Source organism: Ctenopharyngodon idella, chromosome 12 (assembly GCF_019924925.1).
Source record: "Ctenopharyngodon idella isolate HZGC_01 chromosome 12, HZGC01, whole genome shotgun sequence".
Classification (NCBI taxonomy): Eukaryota; Metazoa; Chordata; class Actinopteri; order Cypriniformes; family Xenocyprididae; genus Ctenopharyngodon; species Ctenopharyngodon idella.
This window is the reverse complement of record NC_067231.1, coordinates 28,843,739-28,866,425: the sequence shown is the minus strand read 5'-3', so window position 1 is coordinate 28,866,425 and position 22,687 is coordinate 28,843,739. Positions and strand designations below refer to the sequence as shown.

The window sequence follows — 22,687 nt, the reverse complement described above, 5'->3', positions numbered from 1 at the left end:
AAGAAAGACCATCATGTTTATTCAAATCATGCAAAAACAAAATTAGGTCATTATTGTTTTTGCAGTTCCTTTTAAACTATATAATCCATTTTTAAAACAAAATGAATTATGTAGCACTTCAAGAAATACTTCTATAAAAGGTTGACTTTTACACTTATGGTGAATATGAAATATGTGATAGTGTAATAGTAGCAAACAAACTACTACTTTTTTTCTAAACAAAATCTGTATAATATTATTCAGGCATTTATTAAGGCATGTATGCAAAAGGTCTTAATGATCCAAAAGGTAAATGAGGAAAAATAAATAACTTATTATTATGGTGGTTATGATGGTTTGCCTCATAGTCTGTTTTTCCATTTATAATCATTTTCTTTCGGTAGAAGTATGAGAAAGATTAATGATCATAACATTATCTTTTTACTGCTGCATTTGCACATGTTCAGTTTAGAATACTGTTCCAAATGGCCAGTAATTCCTTTAGAAGGATGTACTTTCCATAAACTTAGAAAAACCTCAAAAGCTTACAATGATTTCAGTCAATACTAGGGAGTTATCATGCTTTTCACTTATTAAATAAATTGTAGCCTTTTCTGTACATTTACAAAGAAGACATTACTGTCAAGACACATTTTAAGTGCATATGTTTTTTTTTTGTTGTTTGTTTGTTTGTTTTGAATGGCGAGCTCTTAAGTGTGCAAGTGAGGAATGTGGAACATTCCTAAAGAGTCAAATTGTTTCCTCACCAGGAAAACCTGAATACAGTTTTCACTCAAACTTTCCAAGAACAGAGGCCACAGCTGATATATTCCAAATTAAATGATCAGCACATGGGATGTGCATGTCTTATGAACGGTGTTATGTCAGTGCAAACAATATATACACGTATATGACAAATCATTTTATATCAAATAAACATTAAGTGTAACATGTTCTCGGTTTAGGCCAATACGCTGTTGTAAAAGAGATAATTATATCAATGAGAGTTTTTCTTGATTAATTAAAAGTACTATATTTGTAAAGCTACTTTGGATAAAGTGCTAAAAATCTAACTACTTGTGATCTACATTCACATGTCTTTCCAAGTGACAGGCACTCACAGTTCAAATAACAAATACCTATGTCACATGAAAAATGAAAAACTGGTTTAAGTTCTCAACTATTGTTGAGAAATTACTTCTACTGTAGTTCCAGTAATGATCCACCCACAGTTAAAAAAAGACACTGATAAGATAGTGAGATCTGCAGTTCAGCATCACTGTATTGAGCTGCTGAAGAGAGAATCTCACTGAGTTTGCTCTGACTTCAGGTAAAGATATTTCTCTTTATTTTAGCCCATTGGGCTCCAGATTTTGATGGATCTAAATTTTGAATAAAAAAAAAGGTTTTTTATTTATTTTATTTTTTTTTTATTTTTATTTTTTTAAATATCTGTGAATGTTACAGTATAGTTGTTTTACAAATATCCACAACAAACATAGAATAAAATATAATAAAATATAAGAACATATTTCATGTGTATGTGTGTGTGTGTATGTTATGTGTGTGCAGGTGGCATTTGTCACAATGAGGTTTCTGATCTCACTGTGTGTGTCACTACTGCTGCTGATTAATGGTGAGTGTTTTGTAATCTGTCATGTAAAATGTCAATATGAAATATCTTATCTTCCCAATATGAAATCATTAAGCTTATATTGTATTTTAACAGGTGAAATAATCAATGTTGGACAAACATCAGGTAGAATTATTATACTTAATCTTAATTTTTCCATCCTTTGTTTTTAATTAAAAATGTAGAAATTAAAGTAGTAGGATTTATTGATATGGCAAAAGAGTTTTCCTTTTGATACTAAACCTACTTATTTTTAGCAGCCTAGAAATTTCTTACACATTCTTACACAAATAAAATGGGATGAACATCCATTTTATTTATTATTTAGAAGTCTTTGCATGTTTTTTTTTTTTTACAGTTGCAGGATATTATTACTAAATATGGATAATGTATTTATAATTATTACTATTATTATTGTTATTATTAAATCTCACTGATATTGTAACCAACAAAAGTTTTGAGGCAAACCCCCCAAATCAAGCACAATGCGTTTGGAATTTGTGGCATCTATCAACAGCACAACTTGTTTTGTGTTCAGTCATTAAAGTCGTCATGAAATCAAAATTTACTCTACTTACTTTGTTAGCGCATATTACTAGTCTTGTGGTGAACAATTAGTTCGTCCAAGTTAATACACAGAGAAAAAAAAATTGTTTGTCGTTGTGATCTTTAATCAAAATCTGAAAAGTTACTTCTGGTCTGGAATGGCGTTACTTTCTGTGATGACGTCAGTTTGACAGCTTGGGTTGAAAACACTTAAACCACTCCCCTCTAACCGCTAGTCTGCTATGAGTGAGAGATGGAGAGGAGGAGCGCTAAAATAAAACCCTGCCCTCTATTCAATATTCCGTTTCACTTTGAAATACGTCACAACACTGGAGAAAAGTCGTTTGCAATTTCCGGTTTACAGAGACTTTAAAGCAGACCACAGCCCTCACAACACACTCGTGACGTTTCCATTCAAATATGTATAAGCCCGTTACCACCTCAGATTAAAAATAAATAAATAAATTAGGTATTTCTGACTCTGTATCTCACAATTGTGACTTTATGTGTAGTCATTTCTAATTTATTTCACACCTGTGCAGGTAAATATATTTACTTATGCCCTGTGTATATATAATTTTTGTTGCTATTTTTTTATTTAATAGCTTATATATATATATATATATATATATATTTTTTTTTTTTTTTTTTCCACAGATGCAAGCAACATTAACAATACTGACATGCCAGAGACAACCACAGCTGAAACTACAACCATGGCCATTATGACTAGTAATATGATGTGCTATGTTACAATATGGAAGATTTTTTTTCTTTAATTATTTATTTATTTATTCATAAGCAAATTAACCTCATACAAATATACAATAACAGTTTGTTTCAATAGCCCACTTTAGACATTCTACTAACTTTAAGGCAAAGACTTCAGATATACAAAAATGGTGCACTCATATACTACAAATGGGAGAAGTATAACTTTAGAATAAGTCCCGCCTTCTAAAAAATAAGCCAGTTGGTAAAGTCATCACGTGACTGCAGCTGTGTTCTGAGATGCACGCTTATGACTTCACACACGCATTGGCTTGCTCAGCCTGGAAAATGCATTGTTTTTTTCTTTTCTTTTTTTTTTTTTTTTGTCCTGATTTGAGTGTTTAGGAACCAAAAATTTATGAGACAGTTGTCAGATTTCATTGGTTATTTCAAATATGAATTTTAATTGTAAGCATGGTGAACAGCTTTGGATAATTTGATGTTTCCTGATTAAAATAGATAGGAGTTCCACCTGCATGACTGAAATAGCTGCCCGAGAGGTGTTTCAAAGATGACAGCTGAGTGAAATTACTTGTCTTAAAGAGGTTTTTCTACAGTATAGCCTACGTAACTTTGCAACTACATGTCAACTAGCATTTATTAGAGAATTAGTTGACTGTTTCCTTAATATCTGCTAACACTTTGTTTTGATGCTCCCCCATCCCCCATCTGACTATAAGTAACTTTGCAAGTACATGTCAACTTATTCTACTAACCCTAACCTACAGTAACAGCCTACTAATACTCTAATTAGTTGGTTGACCTAGTTGCAAAGTTGCTTATAGTCATTTCACTCGCCAGCCATCTTTGAAACGCCTCTCGGGCAGCTGTTTCAGTCATGCAGGTGCAGTTCCTATCTCTCTGAATAGGGAAATGTCCAATTCTAAGAATTTGCATGTCTAAAGTGACTAAAGTGTAACCAAATATTAGGGCTGGGTATTGATTCAGATGTCCCAATTCGATTCGATTTTGATTCTCGATTTGATTCACGATTTTTGATTTGATTAAATGAATTCAATACATTTTCACTGTCCCCACCACAAAAAAAAGTAATAAATGAATAAATAGTTTTTGTTGTTTTTGACTCATGTTTCCTTATATTGTAATAAATAAGTTTATGACACCCAATATTTTAGATACCAGTGAAATTTAACAATTCTCGATTCCATTTGAGGCCACAGCTAAAACTACTAATATAAATTTCAAAGATTATTAAAGACAAGTAAACTGTCATTAATAATAATAATAAAAAAGAACAAATAATTAAACTACAAGCAATAGCACCAATGAATAAATACAATAGAACAAACATACAAATGAAATAAACAGTGCTTTTAAGGTTTTTAAAGCACTTAGTCTCTCACTTCTGCTAAAATGGATCACGGATTTTCATGACATCACATCGCACTTCATCTTCTCATCAAATCTTCTGTCCAATCAAATGCTCTCTAGAATCTGAAGTCCCGCCCCTTCCTACACTATAAACAGACACTGAAGCTGCGGCTGAAATCGGTCATTTGTTCACACATTTACTAGTTTCTACATGGTATAGGGCACATAGTGCACTATATAGGGCATAGGGAACGATACAGACAGTATAAATATGCTTTCCATTGATGCGAGTAGTAAGTAGCTTGAGTTGGGATGCAGAAGTAAATTTGTTTTCTTTAACACAAACAGTAAAATCTGTAAAAATTTTAACAACCTATTGCAATTTTTAGAAGGTAAAATTTAAACATTCTAACTGAGTTAGAATTCTGCTTGTATTAAAATTAATCATTGGTCTTAGTATGATAGTATCATACATTTAGATCAGAATAACTAAAGGTAAAACCACACATCACGACACCTCACTACTATGGTAAAAAAAAAAAGTAACAATATGGTTTCTATAGTATCTAGAATGGCTTTATGGTATTTATTCAATAGTAAACACATTTAGTGTAAATACTAATGCACAAAATGGCATTAGTATGCAACAAAATGTTACGTAATTTGATCTATATTTCATTACTCCTTTAATACATTTAATACATATCTACATTAGTAATATAAAATTCTACATAAATATCCCATATCAACCACAACACCATGTTTACAGTTAGTGTTACTACAGTAAATCATTGGTAAATCTTGGTGATTTGTGGATTGTATTCTAACTGGATTGCTGTGGCTCAATGCTTCTCCTGTTCCCTTTTGAGGGAACTTGCGCTGCGTCTGTAACGACACTTTGGGGAACGCCCTCAGCGTGATTGCGTCTGAAGCACGTGTGAAACTAGTTCGATCATGATTGGTGCTGCATCATGACATAGCATGTGATGGCGAATACAGAAGCTACAAAGGGATGCCGGCACACAACAGAGTTAGCTTCTGCTCTTCAGCAAGCGCCCTGTGTACTGTGAAACTGTCTCTTTGCTGTTGTTTGTCTCAGTTAGGAGAAACATTGTTTAGAAAGCATTCATTCATTAAAAGTGTAAAAGTGGACTGCTTGGGAGCACAGCATGCACAGGCAGCTTTTGAGGGGGCTACCTGTGTTCACTGTGAGTTGGTGCTGCTCAGAGTGCTGCACTCCCGCCTGGCCATGTTTGATGAGGCCAGCCAGGCTTGTGCTTCCCGTGGTTCGGGGCGTCTCAGGACCTGGGGATCGCAGATGGAGCTAACAGACGATGTTGAGACTGCTTCGGCACTTTGCTCTCCGAAGCTCCAGATCCCAATCCGGAAGCCCGTCCAGCGGTTTCTTCCACCCCGATTCTTGAGCTGCCTGCCTACGTCCGAGGACGTATTGCTGTTTTTTTCCCCCTTCCCTGTTTGTGGAGATGTGCGTGCATACGTCTCTCTCTCTCTCTCTCTTTCTCTCTCTCTCTCGCTCTTAGGTAGCTCCGCCTTGATTGGATGTATTCGAGACGTACCCAGGGATTGGCGGACTGGAGTGGAACATTTCTTTGAAAAACGCCCGGGATGCTGACGTGGCAGGGGGAGAGTGTTGTTGGCGTGTTGTAGCTACTAAGAGAGTGTTACTGGTGTAGTTGGCTTATGATCAGTGAGATCTAAATTGTGTATATTATTTTCGGTTGTCACCAATTCTTATTCACTTCTGTAAAGCACTCTTATTTTGATTTTTGACCATATTGTTTTCATTCGTTTATAGTTCTTTTTCATTTCTTTATTGTGGCAGTTGTGTTGCCCATTCTCTGTAAATATTGTATATATAGTATTTTCCTTGATCACTGAAGCGGTAGGGGTGCCTTTTTCTTTTGTGTGCATCCTTTCTCCTGTGTTGAGTTAGCCAGGAAGTTGGGTAAAGACCACTGTATTTTCTTTTTCTTTATGTTACAGGGTTTAGTTAGTAATAATTCGGGTTTAGTTTAGTGGCCGTTTTGTTTATTGTTTTGGCCTTGCCCAGCCCTGAAGAAATTGCTTAATTCATTTTTGTTTTGTGACGAAACTAAAAGGAAAAAAAAAAAAAGGAAAAAAAGAAAGAAATTGTTAAAATTGATTTTTCCTGAACATTTTATGTATGCTGCTTCCCTCACCTAGACCAGGGTCGTAACACTGAGGAAGGACAGGAAGGACAGGGCCTTTCTCCTTGATGACCCACTCTCGCCTTCTGGGCTTTTTGCCAGTGCAGTTAATTTGTGAGGCAATGAAGAGTAAAGGTACATGAAAGTGATTTTTTGGGATGGCACTACAAGGTGTCGTTCACTTGGAGAACACAAGCTTAGGGGTGCAGAGGCAGTGGTTGTTCTGTAGCCAAACATCAGTGACTTGAATTTGATGCAAGTGGCAACTGGCAACCAGTGCAAGTTTATGAAGAGAGATGTGACTTGAGGTTCGCAAGGTTGAGTTAAAGGTGGTGGTCCTTCTTCCAGCAAGAAATGTCTACCAGGCAGGCTGAGATGTGAGCAGCATAGCAGTGATAGGAAAAAAACATGCTGACAGAAAAACAGAATGACAGATCCTAGTATGTAGAAGGAGAAAAGAAGTGGTCCAAGCACTGAGCTCTGAGGTGCCCCAGTAGATAGATGTTGGGACTTAGACGCCTCACCCCTCCACAACACCCTGAAGGACCTACCTAAAAGTGGTAAGACTTGAACCATTGAAGTGTGGTTCCCGAGATGCCCTTCATCATGAGGGTTGACAGGAGGATCTGGTGGTTAACTATGTCAAAAGCAGCAAACAGATCCAGCAAGATGAGTACTGAGGATTTGGAAGCAGCTCTTGGCAGTCTCAGAGCTGGGCAGTCTCAGTTGAGTGGCTGCTTTTGAAACCAGACTGGTTTTTGTCCAGGAGGTTGTTCTGTGTAAGAAAATTAGAGACTTGGTTTAACACGACTCGTTCAAGTGTCTTAGCAATGAATGGATACTGGTCTGTAGTTAATTAATGAGAGAGGGGTATAAAGGATACATTTGTAGATGTAGTCAGTTTATCTAAAAATCCATTCTCAGTCTGCCATCCCAATATCTTCTCTTTTATATAGAGATATTAGATGTTTACCAGTACTCTTGTTTTTGCCACCTCTGTGACTAAGTGAACTGTCTTTTTTTCTTTATTCTCTCAGAACCTACATCTTCCATCTCTGATCCATGCTATGATTATCACACTCTTGATGAATATTGGAGAGACATACAGCAAGGCCTATATCAGAACTATGGACATGATGACACCCTTGTTGAATGGAGTGGCTGGTATCGGCTGTATTTGAATGGAGAAAGTGCCCAGATGTCTGAGTGGTGTGTGAGTAATGCTGGATGTGGTGGTGAAACTGCACTGTATCTCAGCGGTTCTCATCCAACACTTGAGGATGGAGTGGTGACCCGTGAAGTCGTAGGAACTTATGCACGTGGGTGGTTGTGGTGGTGGTGGTATTACAATCAGTGTGGCTACTACAAATCCACACCCATCCAAGTCAAAGCCTGTCCAGGAGATTATTACGTCTATGAATTTGTCAAACCCATCATATCAGCTCCAGGGCCTATGTACTGTGCAGGTGAAATTTTAACTATTTTCTCTAAGATTTGTATCATTTTTTATGTCACTCTCAAGAGTAAATTCTCTATCTGACATGCATTTTATCTTTAAATGCTGACATACAATTTATCATTCATTTTAACCGATTATTTATTGAAAATAAGCATGTGTAACTATAGTAGTCAACATTTGAAGTTGATCAAAAAAGTTCATCATAGTTGTCCTAAGAACTAAGTTGTCCTAAGAAGAAGGTTTTAGGACAACTTTGATGAAAGGTTTTGATCCACTTCAAATGTTGACTACTGTAGTTAGAATCAGTGTGCAGTCCATTATACATTCTGTATAGGTTACTATGTTGGTCCCCCATACAGATCAGTAGCACTCACATAGATCTCATGTTGTTTGTAACACAATTCTGTTTGTTTAATAATTAATATACATACTGTATCTGAACACATCGTAATATTACTCAACAGTCCTCTTGTGTTGCTTTGCAGTCAAGTCTTTGTCAGAAAAACTTGAATATTTGCATAGCTTTTGGCCACCTCAAAGCTGACAGGAATTAATCACCTGCATCTTGCAATAGGTCGTGGCTCATTTTGAGTTAGACGGATCTCTGATTTAGATGTGTACTCAGCCGATGCACCGTACCATTTAAAGTTGAAGTATGTAGTTTCTGTGACATTAGTGCCACTTCGCAGAATTACAAAAATACACCAGATTTTGTCCCTATCGTGCGTTGAGCCTGACTTAACTCAAACACAACTCAACAGCTTATGAGTGCTTGTGAATGCATCAACAGGTAAATGTAGGCTACTTTCAATAAATGGTCAAACATTTTACCAAAATTTTAGCTGTGTCGCTATGTGTCTTGATAGTAAGCAACTGAGCAGCTAGCATTCTGTCTAGAGCAAACGTGAGTGTCTCTCTTATTATAAACCCATTCAACAAATCTTCACCACTTTGACATAACGCCCCACTCAGCATACCCGGTTAAAAAATTCACCGCTCGCCACATACACACACACACACACACACACACATATATATATATATATATTCTTTTGCAATCTCCATGTCAGCTGCTTTCCAAAGCATCAGCAGTGATCCCTGCTACAACTATGAGTCTCTGGATCGTCCCTGGAGAGCCAACAATGCGCGTGGAGATTTCATTTGTGATGAACGTTTCTCCTGGAATGGCTGGTACTGAATTTTCTACTATGGAATGGACATCCGGATGCCAGAGACCTGTGTTAGTTCATACAGCTGTAATGCATACATCAAAAGTGCATACATCAATGATACTCACCCTCAGATAGAGGATGGAGTGGTGATCAGGGAGGTCTGTGGAGGGTATCTGAGTGGCTGCTGTGATTACAAGTCAAGACCCATCAGAGTGAAAGCGTGTCCAGGTGATTATTATGTCTATGAACTTGTGAATCCACCATTCATCTGTTCAGGATACTGCATAGGTACTGTGGTTTTCTTAATTCTTTTAAGTCTTTCAAAGTTTTTAAAATGAATTCTGTCATGACATGAATTTGCTCTTTTTTAGATGTCAACACTGTTTCACAGGCAGTTTCCACTGCGAGTCCAGAGATATTCACTGGATCCAGCATCACCTTGAGTAAGTTGTAAATAATGGAAGAAATAATATATGAATGTTATTAAAAATGATCTCAATCGAAAAATTTGCTATTTTTTTTCCAGTGAATATTTTGCATCACTGTTTAAATGGCAATTTTTATGTTCCAACTTTTGGTAACACTTTAGTATAGGGAACACATATAAACTATTAGCTACAACTTTTCCCTTAATAAACTCCTAATTTACTGCTTATTAATAGTTAGTAAGGTAGTTGTTAAGTTTAGGTATTGGGTAGGATTAAGAAAGTAGAATGAGGTAATGTAGAATAAGGCATTAATATGTGCTTAATAAGTACATATAAACAGCCAATACTCTAGTAATATGCATGCTAATGAGCAACTAGTTAAAAGACCTTAAAATAAAGTGTTACCAAACTTTTTTACTATTACACAGTCACATTGTGTATAAATAATTTAAGAATCTCATGATTATTACAATGTTTCACTGATTCAGATTTGCACTTGTTAAGTTCCTCATTGAAATATAACTTGTTTGTTTTGATCTCATCATCTCTCACTAACAGATTATGACCCGTGCAATAACTACAACATACCCGACAACCACTGGAGAAACACTCTCAATTACTGGTCTATGTTTGGATACATATCTGATCATGATGACACTCGTGTAGAATGGGATGGCTGGTATCGACTCTTCATTAATGGCTTGAGTGCTCAGATGCCTGAATGGTGTATGTCTTACATGTCATGTGGAGGTTTTAGTTCTTTGTACCTTGGTGGCTCTCATCCTCGACTAGAAGATGGAGTTGTTATTCGTGAAATTTACGGTTCTTATTATGATCAGTGCAGTCGCTACAGATCCGACCCAATCCAAGTCAAAGCTTGTCCTGGAAATTATTATGTCTACAAATTTACCAGGCCACCTATTTCAATCCCAGCTCCTGTTTATTGTGCAGGTACATTCATTCATCTTTATATCTGACATGCTTATCATGGATGGTATTCTTTACATTCATATTATTATATTGAATAAATTTAACCTACATTATATAGTGCTGTCTCTCTACCTTTTCCACAATAGTACCTTTCTCCACCCCAAGTATCGACCCCTGCTACAACTATACCAGTCTGGATGAGCCTTGGAGAGCCACTGACTACTCTTACTATAATAACTATATCACGTGTGATTATAATGTGGAGTGGAATGGCTGGTACAGGCTGTTCTACAATGGTCAAAATACTCAGATGCCAGAATCATGTGTAGATCACTTCATGTGTGGCACTCTTTCCCCACTGTGGCTCAACGGATCTCACCCACAGCTGGAAGATGGAGTGGTCACCCGTCAGGTCTGTCTCTCCTCATGGGATAACTGCTGTACTTTCACATCCCACCCTATAAGAGTCAAAGCCTGTCCAGGAAATTACTATGTTTATGAGTTTTTCAAGCCAATATTTTGTGGTGTTTACTGTGCAGGTGAGCATTTATTTATGTGCACTTAATTTTTTTCTGGATTTTGTTTTAAATTTATTGATGTTGATATAAAATGTTCCTCATACCAGAAGCCTTAAGTCAGTCCATCTCAACACCATCTACAACAACAGAGACAATCCCATCCATAGAATCCATTACTCCACCAATCATAACCACTGGTAAAGTATTGTTTTGCTTCCTTCATAAACTCTTATGAGCATCTTTTTGAACTTGTTTTTTTTTTTTAGACATGATCTCTTGATCTTTCAACAGCTCCCCCTGTTGACCCCTGCTACAACTACAATGTCCTGGATGATCCATGGAGAGCCACCTACAATCAACATTCCTCTCAGATAATGTGTGATGCTTGGGTCAGCTGGAACGGCTGGTATCGTCTCTTCATTCAGGGTCAGAGCGTTCAGATGCCAGACACATGTGTTGATGAGTATAGTTGTGGCACTCTTGCCCCACTGTGGCTGAACAGAGGACATCCAACAGTTGAGGATGGAGTGGTCACTCGAGATGTCTGCGGTCACTGGAGCAATAACTGCTGCTATTTCCAGTCCAATCCCATTAAAGTCAAAGCCTGTCCAGGAGATTATTATGTCTATGAGTTTGTGAGCCCAACTACCTGCAGTTTGGCATACTGTGCAGGTGAATATATACATGTGCCCATTGATTATATAAGAGATTATGTTTGTTTTTTTCCCATAATTTTTATAATTTATTTCAGATTCAAGCAAAATAAACACTACCACTACTACTGTCATGCCAGAGACAACCACAACTGAAACTACAACAACAGAAACTACAACCATGGACACAACGACTGGTGATATTATGTTACAATCTGGAGGATTATTGTTGGGCATGAGCAAATCAGATCCATGTTATCTGTTTGAGGTGCATGTAAATAATTTAAAAGAATTTATAAAGCCTTAGGCTTTTATATTATGAGCTATATTAAGGTGATTCAGCCATAGGCACAAGGCCAAAGGTAATCAGAGGCATGCTGATATATGGCATGCTGTATCATGCATTATCATGAGAATACAAATGTTATAATGGGTAAAAGAAATGGAAATGATGTCTATGACATTACTAATACATTTTCAGTTTTTTTTTTTTTTTTTTTTTTTTCTCAGACAATGGCATCAATATTATAAACAAATTTTATCCATTTGGAACAGGAGAGACAGTGAATGGACGCATTGATAGTGGAAGTGCATCAGTGCACACACCCTGAACTATCATGCCCCCTCAGTCAAGATGAATGTGAAAATGGAATTTAATGTGCGAAACAGAATACACTATTTAAAAAATCACAATTGCCAAATGCATAGGCATTCTAGCATTAATATTAGGCTACTATAGCAACATTTTATTTAAGGACAGTCTTTTAGTTTCATTAACTTTTAGGCCACGTTCACACAGCGGCAGAATACGATTGTCAGTCCTGTATTTGAGTCCTTAATACGGTTACGTTCACACACGGTAAGGTTATTTACGGGAGTGACAACCGCATTCTATAACCGAACTCACACCCGTACATTTTCAGGACTCACAACCACATTCTTGGAATATTCACACTGTGTGAACGGAACCGTACTGGACAACTAGTTGTCTGTCCAGTCATACAGTGCGAGAGAGCCGTTACGCTAAGGGGTTTCGTGTGTTGTTTCAATTTCAGTAACTTACAGCGAGGGAGAGATGAGCTGTGTGTCATCTGAAGGTTTTAGATCCAGTCACTGTTCCCCACCCGAGGGCCCTCCCATCAGTTTTGTATTCTATGCGCGACTCAAATGCTGTGTCACGGGCGGCTATAGCGCGTGTTTACATTGAAGCTGCTGTCGGTTAATAAAGATTTAATGGATAAACTCGTGGCTTAGCTGGACTCTTATCAAAAGTGATAATACCTTTCAGTTTTATGGATGTCGCCATCTTTGAAATTACTTTGATCACTGTCGCTATGGCTACTAGTAAGAGAATACGGGCTTGACTCTCGTTGCACGTTCATACAGACAGTATTTGAGACGCTGCTGTAAGTTCCTGTGTGAACTAGACATTTCGTTACTTCAGACACCCCCTCTTCAGTGCTGTGCTGGTGCTGGCTGTGTCTGTGGATCTCAAGGGCAAAATTATTTGAAATTATGAAATGGCCCCTTTAATTCACTAGAAAATAAAATATTTTATTACCATTAGGAATATCATTCAGGGGCTCAGAATGTTAAGCTCTGGCTCTGTTTCACAGTATCTGTGCTTTTCCTCTTAGATGTGAGAGATCGCTGCTCTGAACTCAGCTGCTCTGAGGATGAATGGTGTGGGAAGAAAAATGGTGTTTATGGCTGTTTATGTAACAATGACCAACCCAGACCAGAACCTGACTCTTTTGGTTGGTCTCATTCAACAACAACAACAACAACAAAAATGAAATATGATTTATTTATTCTAATAATTCTGACCATATTTTGGCTGTTTTCTCTCACAGATTTCTCAGAATCCTGTGAAAGCAGCTCTGGCTCCATGTCTGTGTCTCGCTGTCAGCTCTTTGAGGCTGGTTTTCAAGCTGATGTCTTACACCTCAATGATCCCAGCTGCAAAGGAACGGTCCGGAATGGCAGAGTGGAATTCCATTTTGATAATGATGAACACATCTGTGGTACAAATCTTGTGGTAGGTTTAACTATGTATAATCTATTCAAATACACCATCAAAATATTTGTAGTGTCTGATAGAACCAACACAGTTTGATCTGACCACTTGGGGTATCTCTGTTAGACTTTGAGAAGTATGTAGGGAGGTCTGTAAGAGTACTGAATCTGTATCAACAAAATAAAGGGCTCAAACAGACCTCCCTATAAACTTCTCAAAGTTTCAAAGAGATTCGAAGGGAAATGTGCTCAACATCATGGTGTAAAAGACTGGAACTTGTGCCCGCATTCTCCACCATTAATGTCACCCAATTTTTCACTTGACTGATACAATGTTTTTGGGCTTTGTAGTTTTAATTGTTATGTCTAATGTTGATTTGTTAAAAAAAAAAAAAAAAAAAAAAAAGAAAAGAAAAAAAGAAAGAAAAAAAAGTTGCTTTGACGGAGTGTCTGTTTACTCCAAGTGCAAATAGCCCACCTTATTGGCAGATGCAATTTACACTAATTCCACCCACCATTGTCTGATTAAGCCAGGCAAATTTACAAAATAAACACATCTGAAAACAAGTGTGGGCTTTAGGGACAGGGACAAGTAATGTCTCAATAAGGTAGCATCCATTTATGATGATCACAGACTGTTTTACAATATTACTACTACAGTATGTTAAGGTGCAAATAGTATCTGCCATTTTTTGCTCTAAGTATAAATAGCATCTTACTACCTTTTTCACTTCAGTGGAAGGAAAATACTGCAATAGCTGCTGCCTTTTTAAAAAAAAATAAAAAAAATAAAAAATACCTTGAATTCAATTTAGGCTAAATTACAAAATTTTAAATGCGCTGTCCACAGGCAAACGGCACCCACTTCATCTATGATAACTTGATTCTGGGGACACCGAGGTCAGAAGGTCGCATCATCAGCAGAGAGAAAATTCTGAAGCTTTCCTTCAGCTGTGTTTATCCTCAAACACAAACACTTTCCATGAATGTGGAAATCAACCCTCTGGAGAGGTGCGAGTCAAATACAAATTCTGGTTCCAGCAGCACTATTTTTGTTAAAGGAGTAGTTCACCAAAACACGGCATTTTTCTCACCCTCATGTTGTCCAAACCTTAATGTCTTTATTTGTTCCAAGGAACACAGGATTTTATCTCACAGAATTAAGGTCTCATCTTGCAGTGCTTTTAATCCTCATGGGGACTTTCAAGCTTCAATACGTACACCAAAAGTTCCATATGACTCCTGCTGTATATTCCAATTCTTCTGGAATTATGCGATAGCTTTGTATAAGGAGCTTGGGAAGATTCATGGGTTAATCTGTCTGGCCGGATTTGTAAACCGGTTTCCTTGGAAAGATCCAACTGATTCGAGCAGGGGTTTTATATGTCTCCCTCATCTATCACACCTGATTCAACTTCGGCTCATTAGTAGAGACTGCAAGACATGAAGCTGGTGTGTGATATAAGGGAGACATACAAAATGTGCAGGGATAGTTCACCCAAAAATGAAAATTTTGTCATCATTTACTCACCCTCAAGTTGTTCCAAACCTGTAAAAATTTCTTTGCTCTGTTGAACACAAAAGAAGATATTTTGAAGAAAGTTTGTAACCAGGCTGCTTTGGGACAACATTGACTTCCATAGTAGAAAAAAAAAAAAAAAAAAAAAAAAATACTGTGGAAGTCAATGGTGCTCCAGAACTGTTCAGTTTCCCACATTCTTTAAAACATCTTCCTTTGTGTTCAACATAACAAAAAAAATTATACAAGTTTGGAACAACCTGAGGGTGAGTAAATGATGACATAATTTTCATTTTTGGGTGAACTATCCCAAAAAAGTAAATATATCATATGATAATATTCTCTAAACCAAGAAAACATATATGGTTTACTCCTAAAGAGGAATTTTACCATAAATTAACACATATCTATCCATTATTTCAATAGTATTGTGCACAAGACCCTTCCCGCTGGTCAAGGCAGATATCGTGTCCGGATGATTCCATATCAGGATGATGAGTTTACCCGGCCCTTCGCTGGTGCAGTGGATGCAGAGCTCAACCAGGAGATGCATGTGGAAGTTCGTGTTGAGGGGGTCGACAGCCGCCAGTTTGCCCTGGTGTTGGACACGTGTTGGGCTACACCTGTGAATGATCCTGATTACAGCCTCCGCTGGGATCTCATCGTTTCAGAGTAAAGCAGTGCTTTTTTAGGATTGCCTGAGGAACTTATCTCTCAGTGTTTCAGGACAAAAACTTAGGATTTCATTTTTGTACAATGGAAACAAAGAAAATAATTTGATTTGTTCATTGTCATTATTGATATTCTCAGGTGTCCCAATCCAAATGACGGCACAGTGGAGCTGCTGCAGAACGGCGTCTCGACATCCAGCCGTTTCTCCTTCAGGATGTTCATCTTCACTGCAAACTCCACTAAGCTTTACCTGCACTGTGCTGTTCACCTTTGCCTTCTGTCAAACAATCGCTGCTCAATGGTCAGTTTACAAAACTTCTGATAATTTATAAATTTGTGATGTTAAATTAGCTTTAGTGTTGTATTTGTGAAATATATATATATATATTTTTTCTTCAATATATGTTTTCAATACCAATCTAATTCATCAGTTATATTAGCCAGTGTCTGTCTGTCTGTTTGTCTTTCTGTGTATACAGAATATGGAGTATCTATAAATGTGATGGGTAAATGGTACAGATCTGCAGTTTATAAACCCTTGTTGATCAAACACTAAAAACCATTTCAAACCATTTTTTTTTTTTTTTTGCCCCCTCTGCTGGAGATTTTGTGCACTCCTTTGTTTCATGTTTGTTCAGTGATATTTAACAGAGATTCACACAGCTGGATTTTGCTCTTTTCTCTATCAGGACTGTGACTCTGGACACCAGCGGAGAGAGGGCAGGTCTCTGGACTTCCATGACAGCGCTTCCATATCCATGGGTCCTCTGATGTTGTCTGAAGGGAACACAGGTGAACATTTCATTTATTTGAATCATTTTTAAATAAACGTTTCGGTAACACTTTACAGTACACAAAACACTTTATTAGTTAAACATTAGGTAATGTATTAACTAACATGAACTAACCATGAGCAATACATTTGTTACTGTATTTATTAATCTTCGTTAACATTAGTTAATAAAAATACAGCTGTTCATTGTTTGTTCATGTTAGTTCACAGTGCATTAACTAATGTTAACAAGATTTTAATAATGTATTATTAAATGTTGAAATTATCATCAACAAAGATTAATAAATGCTGTATAAGTGCAGTTCATTATTAGTTCATGTTAACTAAAGTAGTTAAAGGAACACTCCATTTTTTTTGAAAATAGGCTCATTTTCCAACTCCCCTAGAGTTAAACAGTTGAGTTTTACCGTTTTCGAATCCATTCAGCCGATCTCCGGGTCTGGCGGTACCACTTTTAGCATAGCTTAGCATAGTTCATTGAATCTGATTAGACCGTTAGCATCTCGCTCAAAAATGACCAAAGAGTTTCAATGTTTTTCCTATTTAAAACTTGACTCTTCTGTAGTTACATCGTGTACTAAGGCCGACAGAAAATGAAAAGTTGCGATTTTCTAGGCCGATAGGGCTAGGAACTATACTCTCATTCCGGCGTAATGATCAAGGAAATTTGCTGTCGTACAATGGCTGCAGCAGGTGCAATGATATTACGCAGCGCCTCTCACAAATGTCTCCATGGTTGCAAGGCACGCTCCCTGCGCAAGCAGGGGGTCACAGGCGCTGCGTAATATCATTGCGCCTGCTGCACCAGCAAAGTTCCTTGATTATTACGCTGGAATGAGAGTATAGTTCCTAGCCATATCGGCCTAGAAAATCGCAACTTTTCATTTTCCGTCGGTCTTAGTACACGATGTAACTACAGAAGAGTCAAGTTTTAAATAGGAAAAATATCAAAACTCTTTGGTCATTTTTGAGCGAGATGCTAACGGTCTAATCAGATTCAAAGAACTATGCTAAGCTACGCTAAAAGTGGTACCGCCAGACCCGGAGATCAGCTGAATGGATTCAAAACGGTAAAACTCAACTGTTTAACTCTAGGGGAGTTGGAAAATTAGCCTATTTTCAAAAAAAGTGGAGTGTTCCTTTAACTATGGTTAACTAATGAACCTTATTGTAAAGTGTTACCAAGGTTTCTATGTGAATACATTACATTTCACTGCATTTCATTATATTCCCTGTTCACAGATAAGTGGGTCCCAGACCAAGTGAAGGTATCTGAGGCTTCTTGTCTGTGTGGTTCTCTGATGGTGTTTCTTGTTCCTCTGATGAGTGTCCTGACACACTTTTAGTTTATTTCCACAACATTTTACATGCATATTGTCTAGAGTCATTTTAATTAATGTTGAACTGATGCCAAACTGGTTGTGGGTTTCTAAACGTTTCTTTATTTCATAACTGATATTTCATGTGGCATAATAAATTATTTAATCATTTACAATGATTTTTAGATAGTAGATTCATTCTGTGTTACTTAATAGAATGTGCTGCAATAACAATGACCATCAGATTTATGTTTATTCAAATCATCCAAAAACATAATTGGGCCATTCCTGTTCTGTGGAAATGTGTGATATTAGGATTGTAGAAAACTAACTAATATGACTTTCTTTTCTTAAAAAATTGTTTAATATTTTATTCATGCATTTACTGTAGTATAAGGCATGAAAAAGGTCTGAATGAAAAGAAAAAACAATAAATTTGATGGTTAGCATCATAGTCTGTTTTTCCTTTTTAATCATTTTCTTTCAGTAAAAGTTGTGTAGTAAAATGATCATAACATTATCATTTTACTGTTATCTTTGTAATAAATTAAAATCTAAATTACTGTGACTTTTTTGTCTTCAAAATGAAAATACCCCAGCATATATCATGATGACAAAATTATACCCCAGTAATATGTAATTTTCATGAAGACAAAATTTCCATACCCTTTGCCTCAGTGGAGGTTTGACATGAAATGTTTCTCAATTCTCATTGAAAGCAACGCGTTACGGCCGTGTCGCTGGGACATTAACGCTTTACGTGGCTTAAGCCTACTAAAACAACAACCAGGAAGAAACTATTTTCTCGTACATTTTCTTGTCATCAACAGCATCTAAGACTACAAAGTGGAAGGAAAATATTTTTATGTTAAGTGTTTCTAACGATTTTCTGTAAGTGGAAAACACTGAATGTGTAAGCGTGTTGCCTTCATATTCAGCCTGACCTGCTTGTCTAAAGCTTTATTGGTTGTTTAATATCACTGTCTTAACGCATTAAGCGTTTTCTTTATAATTGTATTTTATTTTCTAGGAAAATGCTTAATGTGTAATTAATTGTGTTCATAGTGTGGGCTCATCTGCTTCTCTGTAGTATATCCTACATAGCATATGCTTTATTTATAAGGTGTGTACTGAATTTGCTCCTCCAATATCACTTTCTTAGTATATTACGCCACATTAAGCGCTCGAATGTCCCGCTTCACTGGGTGCGTTTGCCTGCCAGTAGGCTATAGCATTCTCTTGGACATGCTGCAGTATCGGACCCCTCGTGAGTAAGAATGGGTTGAAAATCAAGTCAATCAGCCTATTATCATGTTTCAAAGACATGGCTCTCGAAAGTGTGGGCGAAACAACAATTTTACAAAAGAAAACTTGTAAGGAATTTCTTCGACTTTAATCTGTCCATTTTTAATTTTGGTTTATAAAGATGCAAAACGTAATAAACAAAAATCTGAAAAGAAGTCAATATCTATTTTGTGCACATGAAATTTGTGTATTCGGTTTAAATTCAAATTTTGGTATTCAGCATAGCATTTAAAAATACAACAACCGTTCATTTTTTGTTTTTCTCGACGTGGTTAAAAAACAAAAAAGGAATAGATGCAAAAGTACACAGACCTGATAATATGCATGAAAAGAGTCTTGCTATTTTACTTTTAGTTCTTTAAAGAATGTTGCAGCACCGGTTGAATTGTTTTTTCTTAGAAGGCAAGATTGGGTTCAGTCCAAAAAAATGTTCATGTATTGTTCTAGGTTTTCAGGAATAAAAGGTGAAGAGAAACTGAAATTGAAGAGCTGGTAGGACAGAGGGCATATTCACATTCAAGCATTTCTCTGACAGTGTCCTCGATCGACCCTGTTGTGAGAACGTAACATTAATAACTGTTAACTAAGACCTACTGCTGCTTTTATGCTTTATGCAACATGCAGATAAAACTCTTAATATTTTTGAGTTATTATTATTATTATTATTATTATTATTATTTATCAATACCATATTATTGAATGTTGTGTGAAAGTGTTTCTATTATGAAACATGTTTGGATTTGACAAAATATTACAAATCAAATACTTAGAATATTTCTATATTTGATCAAAAACAGTCAGCAATATGTCAACTAGACAATTACCGTATTGTGTGATTCAGATTGCAAATTCCTTTTAAAAGTGTTAAGATAAATATATGAGCTATTTAGATAGATAAAGTATGACAAAATATAAAGTAAAATAAAGCATGTTTTTGTATGTAGTTTTAACCTATAAAAGGTATTAATTGTGTTCCAGTTGATCTCTAAGAGTTAGCATGATGAACGTGTGAAAGACTCTTTGGCCTGGTATAGCTGGTATATTCAGCCAGTATAACAGGTTTCTGAATGTCAGATTATTTTTCATTGCACATCCAGTTACCTTAGACTGTGTAAAGCAAACGTCTCCATTTCAATTCAATGAGACACTAATAAGTTTAAATAGCTTGTTTAGTGAATAATTAGAGAATCTTCATCCTCTTCAGTGTGTCTCTATAACACCTTTATACATGAGGTTTGAGCTTCACTGAGAGCCAACAGATATAATCAGGTTTCTTGCTGTACATTCATAGAGGAGTGTCTGTTTGTCTCTATCGATGGTTAGATTATCTCACCACAATTCTCAACCCTTTTACTTTTTATCACATAATCATGATCTGTTGCATTCTTTATGACTGGTTTTAACATGATTATTTTGCCCATTTACAAAAATGTGCAGAAACTGCAAACATCATATTTGTCATTGTGTGGTACTATAAAATGAAATAAAAAAAGACTGTTGATACAGTGGTGACACTGTATCAACGTACTGCATGTAGTTCTGAGGAATCTTGTTCAACTGCATTTGCAACAATTACTGGAAAAATCCACTGACAACTGCACTTTGGTGACTTGAGAAGAATCATTCATTATCTGGAATCCATTCTGGTGATTTCCTAAAAGCTGTGAAATGAGTAAAAATGACAGTGAACCTGACTGCACATACAATGAAATACACAGTACTTCTCATGAGATGCTCATACTATATAGATCAGAGGATGAAATGCCAAGTTTAAATTTAAACTAGTCAACTTAATTATACATAATGCATAAATAAATTAACAATGCACAAAGCATTTATTAAATATTTAAAATATACTCATGTTCATTGTTAATTCATGCTTCTTCATAATACATTAACTAATGTTGATTTATTCAGCTTGTTAAAAATGTTTTAGCATACATACAATTTAATACTAACCTGGATTTGCTGTAAATGCTGTGACAGTGTTGATGATTCTCAGTTCATGTTCACATAATGCATTAACCTCTTCCCGTTTTGACAAGGGAGCAAAAGATATGTTACAGTTTTTTTTAATTTAAATTGGCTCCCAAACCATTCATTCAGTTCTAACACATTTCTCAAAGCTATTAACACATTTAAACTAGCTGTTTTCACAGACATTCCAATTTGCTCAAAGTTTTCTGCAGAACTTTACACAAAAATGCCCTCAGTGAGAAGACACAAGTACAATATAATGACTCAAGCCATCACAATGTGAACTCAAATAACAAAATGATGTAGTAAATCTGATGACACACTAATCAGAATCTCAGGATAATATAAATAGGGCCGCAGGTGATTATGTGCTTTGTTAAATGCATCCTAACACTTGTGGAAATCTCACTGAACAATGACTCTATTTTCTTTTTAGAGCTGCTTTACAGCAGAATTGAACTCTGTTTGCATCACTGAATCATTGTAAAGCTGCTTTGAAACAATCTGTATTGTATAAAGCGCTATAGAAATAAAGGCAAGAGAGAGAGATGAAAAAAGTGGGGGAGGAAGAGGAAATTAAAAGAGTAGGGGACTCAAAGAACATTTGTCAGTACAGTCCAGATGAGAGAACTTTCTTTGTACATGTTCTACACCCTCAAACTCATAACTGTTAAATTGATTTGTAGCCGAGTACTACCTATTTTTGCAGCACTGAGAGGTGACTGCCTTGCACAAGAGTAGACAAAGTCTTTTGTTAGAGGACCCATGAACTGCTATAGTACTGCAGCTGTGCCGACTGCCGAGGATGCTGTGGGTGCTGATTTTATTTACAGTTTTTCTGAATTGCTAAAACACTAAACCCCATTCTCTGAACTAAATTCTCAATAGCCTAAACCAATTTGTCGAATAAACCACTGTTTCTGTAAAACCTTAAACAAGTTTAGGCAGTTAGACACCATTTGCAAATCTCTAAACACATTCTCACTCACTAAAACACATTTCGCACTGTGATGCACTTGTGTTGCAAAACGCTAAACACAGGAAAGCAAAAGTTAAACACAACTAACACAGTTTACACACAATGACTCAAAATTGTTCACACTTGTTTCTAATGATGTGATCAAACCAACTGTACAAAATATGCCAGTTCAGAGTGGCACAGGCAAACTGAATATTGATACCAAAAATGGATGAAAATAATGTGAGAATGAGAGGAAGAAGAGTATGTGTTAGAGGATGTGGACGAGGAGGAAGAGGATGAGGAAGAGTAAGAACAAGTCAAGTCAAGTCACCTTTATTTATATAGCGCTTTTTACAATGCAGATTGTGTCAAAGCAGCTTTACAGTAATAACTGGCAAATAATTTTGGCTGCACAGCAGCTCTAGAAGAAAATGGTGTCATTGTCCAGCTTAAGTAAATTCAGTATTGATTCATTCCTTTGTAAAAATCAATAGTTATTACAGTTTTTCTCAATT

The 22,687-nt window shown here is 36.4% G+C and overlaps 1 pseudogene; it reads left to right on the top strand.

The window, feature by feature from the left end:
* The first annotated feature begins 7,119 nt into the window (after nucleotides 1–7,119).
* On the top strand, nucleotides 7,120–18,232 carry LOC127524257 (uncharacterized; annotated as a pseudogene).
* Nucleotides 18,233–22,687: the final 4,455 nt, after the last annotated feature.